The sequence below is a fragment of the Durio zibethinus genome, chromosome 10, assembly GCF_047325235.1.
Source record: "Durio zibethinus cultivar Kanyao isolate XHJ-2024 chromosome 10, ASM4732523v1, whole genome shotgun sequence".
Taxonomy (NCBI): domain Eukaryota; kingdom Viridiplantae; phylum Streptophyta; class Magnoliopsida; order Malvales; family Malvaceae; genus Durio; species Durio zibethinus.
In genome coordinates, this window is record NC_143171.1 from 25,386,439 (window position 1) to 25,396,297 (window position 9,859).

General features: G+C 31.5%; 1 pseudogene; it reads left to right on the forward strand.

Moving 5' to 3' along the window:
• The first annotated feature begins 8,347 nt into the window (after positions 1-8,347).
• LOC149516595 (uncharacterized protein At5g48480-like) lies at positions 8,348-9,607 on the forward strand (annotated as a pseudogene).
• The last annotated feature ends 252 nt before the right edge of the window (positions 9,608-9,859 follow it).

A 9,859-nucleotide genomic window follows, 5' to 3' on the forward strand; every position in this document is an offset into this window, starting at 1 on the left:
TAATAGAGATGGCATATATAGTGTTAAAGAGTGATCCAAAATTTAGTTCATGTTTGAGCTCAATGTCCTGATTTTTAGGATATAGTTGGTAATAGTTATTATACGTGGCTAGGTGATTCCTAATATTCAGCCACTTTCTCCATTTTTCCATTAACTATTTGAGTTTTTTACTTTGTTAGTTATCTTGTAAGCCTATTAAAATGTTAATTAAATTTAATAGAAAGGTAGAGCAATTTATGTTCAATTACCTAAAATTGATTCTTTCCTTGGCGTCGGTGATTTAATTTTAGAAAACCTACCTTTTTCCTAACAAATTTTTGGTATTAGAGCCTTAAGATCTTTACTTATTTTTTGTATTCGCTGAATTGTCAATGATGGTAGTTAATGGCAGTTAAAATGTAGCCCAACCTCTCATTCTTGTGTTTGACAAAAAATGTTACGACTTCTAAAGCATCAAGATGAAAACACTTTTCAAATCTCAAGATCTTTGGAATTTTGTAGAGACCAAATACAACAAGAATAATAATGATGAAGGATAGTTGAAAGACAATAAGAAGAAGGATTCCAAAGCCCTATTTATCATTCAACAGGTAGTTCATGAGATACTTTTCTCTAGGATTAATACTTTAAAAGAAGCTTAGGAAACCTTGCAAAAAGAGTTTCAAAGCTTTTCAAAAGTTATTGTTGTGAAACTCTAAACTCTCCGACATAAGTTTAAAACTTATATGATGACAAGTAAGAAAACAATGCAAGATTTTCTTTTTAGAGTAATTTATATTACTACTCAATTGAGATCTTATAGTGATAAGATTATTCACGAGACTATTATTTCCAAAGTTTTACAAAGCCTAACTCTAAAGTTTGATCATATAGTTGGTCCAATAGAAGAGTTTAAGGATTTGTTTTATTTTTTCTTTTGATAAACTAATGGGTTCTTTGCAAGCTCATAAGTTGAGGCTAAACAGGTCACAAGAGAAGATTGATGAAAAGGCATTTTAAGTGAAAGGGGAGAAAACTAGAAAGAAAGCATCTATTGGCAAAAGAAGTGGTAGAGGAGGCTTTCGTGGAAGAGGATGTGGTAGAGGTAGAGGAAGAGGCCATTTTGATAGACAAGAGAAGTAGTCTATTGGTGAGCAAAAAGAGAACAAAAACATTTTCCAGTGTTTTAACTATAAAAAATTTGGGCATGTAAAGATAAATTGTTGGAACCAAGTGAGCTATATGGAGGAAGAAAGCAAAAAAAATAAGTTATTCATGACTCATTTACCTATTGATGAAGTTTCAAATGATGTTTGGTTTGTGGATAGTTGGTGCTAGAACCATATGACCCCTAATAGATCGCTATTTAAGGATCTTAATGAGTCACAAAGGTTGCAAGTTAGACCTAGGGATAACAAGTAGATACAAGTTAAAAGAAAATGTACCATTGTAATGGAGGCAAGCAATGGTAAAATAAAATTACTTTCTAATGTCTTATTTGTTCCTAATTTTTGCATATAGTTTGTAAAGTGTTAGACAACTAATGACTGGTGGATATGCAATTGTGTTTGAAAATAAAATATGTGTGATTAAAGATAAATTTAGGCAACCTATGGTGAATGTGCATATGACAAAAAACAAGATGTTTCCATTTAAAATATTTCTAACATGAAAAAGCAAGCTCTTATTGTTAGTAGGAAGGATGAATCGAAATTGTAGCATCTACAATATGGACATCTCAATAATCAAAGGCTTGCAATTATTAAGTAAGAAATGTATGGTTTTTGAATTACCTCAAATTGGATCTCTTGATTTATGTGAATGGTGTATTTATGGGATAAAAGCAAGAAAGTCATTTCCAAGTGGACAGCCGTGGAAAGTCTTTGAATACTTTGAATTGATATATGTCGATCTATGTGGGCCTATAAGAACTACATCATTTGGTGAGAGTAAGTATTTTTTGCTTTTTATTGATGATTGTAGTTGAATAATTTGGGTTTATTTTCTAACCAACAACTTAGAGACTTTTGAGAGTTTCAAAAAATTCAAGGCTCTTGTGGAAAAACAAAGTGGAGCTTTCATAAAGATTTTTCCACACTAATCGAAAAGGAGAATTTTTATCTAATGAGTTTAACCTTTTTTGTGAAGAAAATTGCATTCATAGTGAATTGACTGCACCCTACACTCCAAAACAAAATGATGTAGCTGAAAGAAACAATCATACTATATGAAAATAGCTAGAAGCTTGTTATAAGCAAGAGGACTATCAAATCATTTTTAAGCTGAAGTTGTGGTAACTGCTATTTACTTACTGAATCTTTCTCCTACACAAGCAGTCATCAATCTAACACCTTATGAAGCTTGGAGAGGTATAAGGCCGACGATAAGCTACTTGAAGATTTTTGGTTGTGTTGCATATGCTTTGGTTAATTCATAGGCTCGTTACAAACTTAAAGAAAAATCTAAAAAATGTATTTTTATAGGATATTACACTTAATCCAAAGCATATCATCTATATAATCCTCTTAGTGGCAAGGTGATTATTAACATAAATATGGTTTTTGATAAATATACAAGTTGAGAGTAGAGTGGCATAAACCAGACAACTCAAATTCTGATTCCAAGTGAATGTGAAAATCCACGTGAGAATGCAGTAAATGAAAGTGTTGGATCAATTCGCACGAACTCTTCAGTTAGTTCTTACTCACAGCTCTCTCATCGCATTCTTCACCTCTAACCTCATGACATAGTAGTTCACCTTCTTTAGAAGAATTATTAGATGAAACACCTCTAAAAAAGTTTAAATCTTTGAAGGATATTTATGAAACTTGTTAATTTGCTCTCTTTATTTCAGATCTTACAACTTTTGAAGAAGTAACAAACTAAGAAAAATGGTAGAATGCAATGCAAGAAGAGATGATGGCAATTTAGAAGAATGAAACATGGGATATGGTAGATTTAAATAAAGATAAGAACGCAATTGACCTCAAATGGGTGTTCAAAATGAAATACCATACTGATGAACATAAGTATTAACATATATAAATGGTATTTAAATTTTAGAGTTGATAGAATACTTATATGATCTCTAATGGCAAGCTATTCATCAAGAATTAGATGGTCCAAGATTTATAATTACTTCCAAATATATATATCTAGATAAGATTTCTATATATATATGCATTATTTTTTTGTTACACTTATATGCACTATTAAAGATTACATAATGAATACCTCTTGAATAGTTTACTTTACGATAGTGTCCAACAGTTGGCTTTCACTGGTAGCCTTAACTTAAGTAATTAGATAAAATTAGACAAAATTCTATAAACCCCTTACTAGAATATATCTATTTTTTTGTGATTTGAGTTGTAGATATGTAATTTTATTTGGATTAATTCTTAATTATTCGATTTCTATGCTTAATTTGCATGTTCTTATTTGAGCTAGTTTAAGCATTAAATTGAATTAGATTTGTTCAAACTTGTTTTGGGTTAGTCATTTTTAATTTTTATTTTATTGTTATCATTATCATTTGGAATTAGTTAAATTAATTTTAAAATTACAACAAAATATAAATAAATAAATAATCATGGAGGAGTTTTTAGGGTTTGAAACCAAAAGTTTTAGGCTTAGTTCTAAGGAGTTTGGGCTAGATTTTGAGAAATCTAATTGGAGAAAAGGAAAAAAGAAAGAAGGTGGAGCATTTTGGTGTATTTTGGGCTTAAATCGACACTAGTGAACAGTTGTCGACAGTGGAGAAAGTGGCAATGATGGTGGCCAGCTAGCTTGGGGATCACCAAATTTTGCGTTGGGTTAAGAGAGTATTTAGGAGATTTTTTTTGGCAAAAAGTGGAAGAAATGATTTTTTTTAAAAAAAAGTTGGCTTTTATAACCCAAAAAAAAAAATCAATCCATCAAAACGTTGCATTTTGGAAAGCTGAAACCCGTGCATGGCCCTAACCCGGATCTGGGATCCATGCACCCTACCCGTTAATGTCCCTATTATTTAGCCCCTAACTAGTTCAAGTGAACTACCTACAAACTGACCAAAAACCATTGAAAGGAATGTAAACCATTTCAAATTGCTTATGGACCTCTTAAATAATGTGAACTAGCCTGAACCATTGATTGGTCTGGTTTAGGTATTTTTTTATTTTTTATTTTTTTGATTTATTTATTTATCTTTTTACTATTATTGTTTATTTTATGCATATGTGTTTCAAAATAATTTTTTATTTTTTATTTTTTAAAAACACAATAATAAGGTTTAAATTTTTAATAATTTTAAATTCCATGAAAATATTTTAAAACAAAAGTTTTCTACAAAGAATAAATAAAAATAAAAATTAACTAAAATAAGAATAATAAAAATAATAAAAAATGATGGCAAATAAAATTTTACTCGATGATGGAAAGTTAAGGTATTCCGATTAGTAATGCCTTAAAAATCTCTATGTGAGATTTTTTTTTTTAAATACTACCAGTGTATTGGAGTATTTATAAAAAAATTTTAATATGATAAAAATAGCTTTTTCTTTGAAAAATAATAATTAAAAAAAAACTAATAAAATTTTTTTAAAAATAAAAAATAAAATGTGTGCATCAATATATTATCATTTGCATTACGTGTATGTCTTTATTTTTATGAAAGATAAATATAAACAATTGATGATAGGATTTTTGAGAATTTCGAGTAAAGATTCTTAAGAATTCCTTAGGTAAGAAAGTTCCTACTAATATTGCTAAAGTATTTGAATATTTTTAAGAATTTTTCAATATGCATGGTTCTCGTTTATTTTTCAAAAATTAAAAAAAATTAAAAAACAAAATAAAAATATGTTATTTTACAATAAGAAAAATTTTAAATTTTAAATACCAGAATTAAGATCATTTTTGTCAAAATCAAAAGATAACACATAGTTAATTGGTACCATTTTAAATGGGCGTTGTAGGGGTACTAATCCTTTTTCACGCGTAATCGAGTCCTGAACCCAAACTATTTTTGTAGACCTAAAAAATTTTCTTTTTGATAAAATTTTTATTAAAAAGGTAAGTATATGTTGCTAATCACACCTAGTCAAAAAATATTGGTGGTAACTTCATTTTATTTTCAAATTCATCTAGCAGCCTGAAAAATCATTATGATAGCTTAGTGACTCTACTAAGGATGTCATTGTTTTTTTAAAGTTAGGCTAGAAAATTAAAAATATGTTATCGTTAATTTTGAGTTAATAGTATTAATTGGTATTTAACTTTAATTCTCTTGATTTTGATTTTAAATAACAATAGTAATAAAAAATTTACATGCATTTCATTTAAATTATGTCATTTGTCCATTATTTATTTTATATATATTATTCTTAATAAATTGTGAGACATGTAGGATAAAAGTTACGATGTCATTTTCTCTCATACCCAATGATGCATTTCATATCATGCATGAGCTCCATACCTGAGCTTCGTCCCTTTTAGGAGGGAGTAGAGTACTTGTACTCTTATCAAGTGATAACTTTTCCAATGACAATTGAAATACTCCCACTTGAATTGAACTATTTTCATTTGTGGCCTATAATGGGTGAGGATCAAGGTGCCTTACTAGTCCTATATAGACGCAAGTGAGGAACAATTTGAGAAACTTTAGATGTATAAATACTCACTTAACATATAGTGAACCTTAGGGGACCGGCCTTGGATAAAGATCTGCCACTTTTCTGTAGAAATAACCTAAATATGAATTAAAATTTTGAAAAAGAAGAAATAGATAATAAAAGAAAAGAATTTTCTTGAAAAAAAGAAAAGAAAATTTTCTTTTGACATGTTGGTCATTCATTTGGTAGTTATAAAAAATTTGTATTTTCAAAAAAGGTTTTAAAATAAAATGAAGGAATTTTTTTTTATCATTATCTAACAAATAACAAAAAAACAAAACAAAACAAAAATTTTCAAAAATAAAGGTTTTTCTTGAATTCTTTGGCCAAATAAGAATTAATGAAAAAGAAAAAAATCTTTGAATCCAGTTATTCTATGTGATAGAAAAGATGTGTTCTTGAATTTTTCTTTTTTCTTAAAAAAATAGAGAAAAAAAAGGGAAAAAAAAAGAGAATTTTAAATTTGAATGTTGTTTCATCATTCACATTTTTATTGGATCTTTTACATACATTTTTATTATGTTTAAAAAAAAGTAGAAATAATCGAATAGTATATACACCCCATCTGATGCATCATAATAAATTATACATGCATTACATTTCAGGCATCTTAATATATAGTACATGCATCACATTTCAGGCATCTTAATAGGTAGTACATGCATCCTATTTGATGCACATCATAATAAGATAATACATGTATTTCATCTCATCCATATTAATAGAAAGTATATGCTTTTCATTTTATGCACATGCATCCCATACACATTTTAATAGATAGTGTATGCACTCTTTCCCATTGCATATCTTAAGGCAGTGAAAATCTTATTAAGCCAACACAACACATGCATTGCATTCCATATAGACATGTCTCACGCACACAGTAAGTTCGTGCATTTCATACAAGTAGGTAGCATTAATCATAGGTATATATCTCATCATTTATAAAGTATGTTGTTGCATTTCATGCATATGGATTCATGAATGGTAGGGTTTATAAAATATGCATTTTATTTCATATCTTACCATCCTTGCAACTTAACATTATATTCCTTGCATACACATTTATGGATGATAAAATTTTTATCATTTGGGGTCCTAAACATACAAAAATCCATTGTCTCAAGCATATTTGCATTGCATGACATTCTTTAGGTATCATTGTCATATTCATAATCATGCATTGTGTGCCATATAAGTTAGAAATTGTTTAGTGACATTCATTCAGTAAGGGTATAGACACCCCATTTTGTCCGGAGTCTTTTATCAATTAAAACCAATCCAAGCTCGATTGTAAAAATTTTTATTCATTTTTATTTCAGATTTTTATTTCATATTTATCATTTTTTAATTTTTATCTTATGGTCTACTTATTATTTATTTTCTTTTTCTATCTTCATTATCTGATTATTTAAAAAAAAAGATTGAGATTAAGCTTGGTGATGATCAGAAAGCATAATTAGATGCTAATCTTTAGCATTGGATGACTAATTGGAATTGAACTGAAACTCTATCAGCATGATTTTATAAATCATTATGATTCATAAGCTAAAATGTGGGGGGGGGGGGGAAGCAAAAAACAAAGGGGGAAACCCCCGTCGCCACTAGGCCCTCAAGGCCTCTTTTTGGTGGGTGACTTCCCCATCCATGACCCGAGAAGTGCTTAAAGACCAAGATATTGCATTTGCCAATCGTGACATGCCTGTGACTGCCCTCTGAGCATACGACAGATGTGACATAGCTTGACACCCCTATGGTTCTGAGTGCAGGAAGTTAAGAAAGGTATGTGTACTCAAGTTGCTTAGCAACATCCCTTTGGACAAAGTATATATGCTTTGCTGTAAGGAAGTACGAGAAAATATATATACAGCAAGGCTGATCACCTATCAATGTCAGTGAGTAATTTTTTTTTAATGATATTAAATGTGAGTGGTACGTTGAAAGGGATGCCAGGGCCAGCCTTGGCACCAAGTTCAGGTACGTCATCTCAGAAATAATAGAGACTTTGGGTCTGCCTAATATTTTTGATTTTCTCCAAGGTATCGACAACCACTTCTCATTTTGCCTAACGACCACATCTGGCATTAGTACTATCACACTTCTCTTTTCCTTTTTCTCTGCGTGTCTCTTTCCTTCTGGTGTCACTTTCTTTCACTATGAGTTGCAGCCATGTACAAAGAGGAATCAGGGGGAGAAAAACTTGATAGCAGGCAAGGGAATGTGAGGCTGCTGGCATAAAAAAAAAGAACTGAAAAGAAGATTGGGCAGCAGGAACAAAGAGAATACAGCTGCAGTTTTGGTTCAACATTGTACCGGAGACCAACGACATTTAGTAGAGGCCCAGAAACTAGGAGCGACAGGTCCTTTGGTGGACTTGGCACAAAATGGTACAGATAAGGGCAAGCGGAAGGCTGCTCAATTGCTTGAGCGCATGAGCAGGTTATTGAGCAACAAAAGCTGGCACAGGTGTAAGCTAAGGCCCAATCACAGCTGTCTCAGTCTCAGACTCAGGAGCCACGATGATAGTCCATGAAGGAAGGCTTTGCTTCGAAAGAGGAGGTGAAAGATCACCTGTACAACCTGTAAGTATTCATTTATTTATTTGAAAGAATATATTATTCATAGAATCATCAAAGTTTTGAAACAAAAAAAGTGAAACCAACCAACAAAAAATAGCAACATGACGACTGGTAGGCAGTGAAGCTGAGAAAGTAGTAATGGCAGTAAAAAGAGATGGTGTTGCTGCTTTCAAGAAGCGAAGCATCGAAAGGTTAGACTACAAAGATGGTGTATTCTGCCGAAAGCTGGAAGGGTCTAAGCCTAGAAAAGTTAAAGGTAGACAAGGAACTTCAACATGTTACATCTGAAATTCTTCGACTCAAATTGAAAATTAGAGATCTATTTCAACGTATTGATTCACTATGTGCTGAAGGAAGGCTCCTAGAATCTTTATTTGATTCTAAGGGATAAATTGATAGTGAAGATATATATTGTGCAAAATGTGGGTCCAATGACCTATCTTTCGACAATGATATCATTCTATGTGATGGTGCTTGTGATTGTGGATTCCATCAATATTGCTTGCAGCCGCCTTTGTTAAAAGAAGACATTCTTCTGGATGATGAGGGTTGGTTATGCCCTAGATGCGATTACAAAGTTGATTGAGTTGAATTGGTTAATGAATCTTAAGGAACAAGTTTTTTTTTCACTGACAATTGGGAGAAGGTTTTTCCTGAGGCAACTGTAGCTGCAAGTGGACAAAGTCAAGATCCTAACTTTGGACTACCTTCAAATGATTCTGACGATAATGATTATAATCCTGATAGTTCAGAAACTAGTGAGAAGGATTGGGGAGATGAGTCAAGTTTTTATGAATCTGATTTCACTTCTACATCCGAGAAATTGGAAACCCCAGCTAAGGTCAACCCATATTTGGAGCTTTATTTACGATGTTGTTTTCTCTTCCCTCATCCACTCCTTCAGTTGCAAGAGGCTAGAATGGAGAAGCCGAAAAAGCAATGGCAGTGGAGTTCACGACGATAAAGTCGCAGCTGATGGTGGAAGCACCAAAGGTAGTTTATGCACTGCAATTCTACAAGACCACGTTTGAAACTATCGATAATAGCTGTACTCTTTACCCAAAGTGCAAGGCTGAGCAGAAGATTCATCATATCCTCTCGGTTTAGTTTGAGCTCGTTGGCTTGACCGTTCTTGTATCTGACTTCACTGGTAACTCTGCTCTTGTGAAAAGTGAGGAAACTGGATGTGTGCTTTGCATTAAGACTGAGGACGTGGAAGCTGTTATAGCCAAAGTCGTGAGTGCTAAAGCCATTGCAAAGGACGATGATGCGTGCTGTGGTGGACACGTGGGCAAGGACAAGGATCCATATGGATACAGTTGGCTCATTTGCTCTCTTGCCAAGAATGTTGCTAAGATCCCTACATTGTTGGGATCTGGCTTCTTTAAATATTTTTGAGAAAAAGTTGAAAGTATCAATTTTCTTTGAAAATAAGTTTTTCAAAAAAAATATTTTTGACGAAAAGTTGAAAGTATTAATTTTTCTCGAAATTAAAGTTTCCAAAAAATATTTTTGGGAAAAAGTTGAAATATTAATTTTTCTTAAAAATAAATTTTCAAAAAAAGTTTTTTTGAGAAAAAGTTGAAAGTATCAATTTTCCTCAAAATTAAAGTTTCCAAAAAATATTTTTGGGAAAAAGTTGAAAGTATC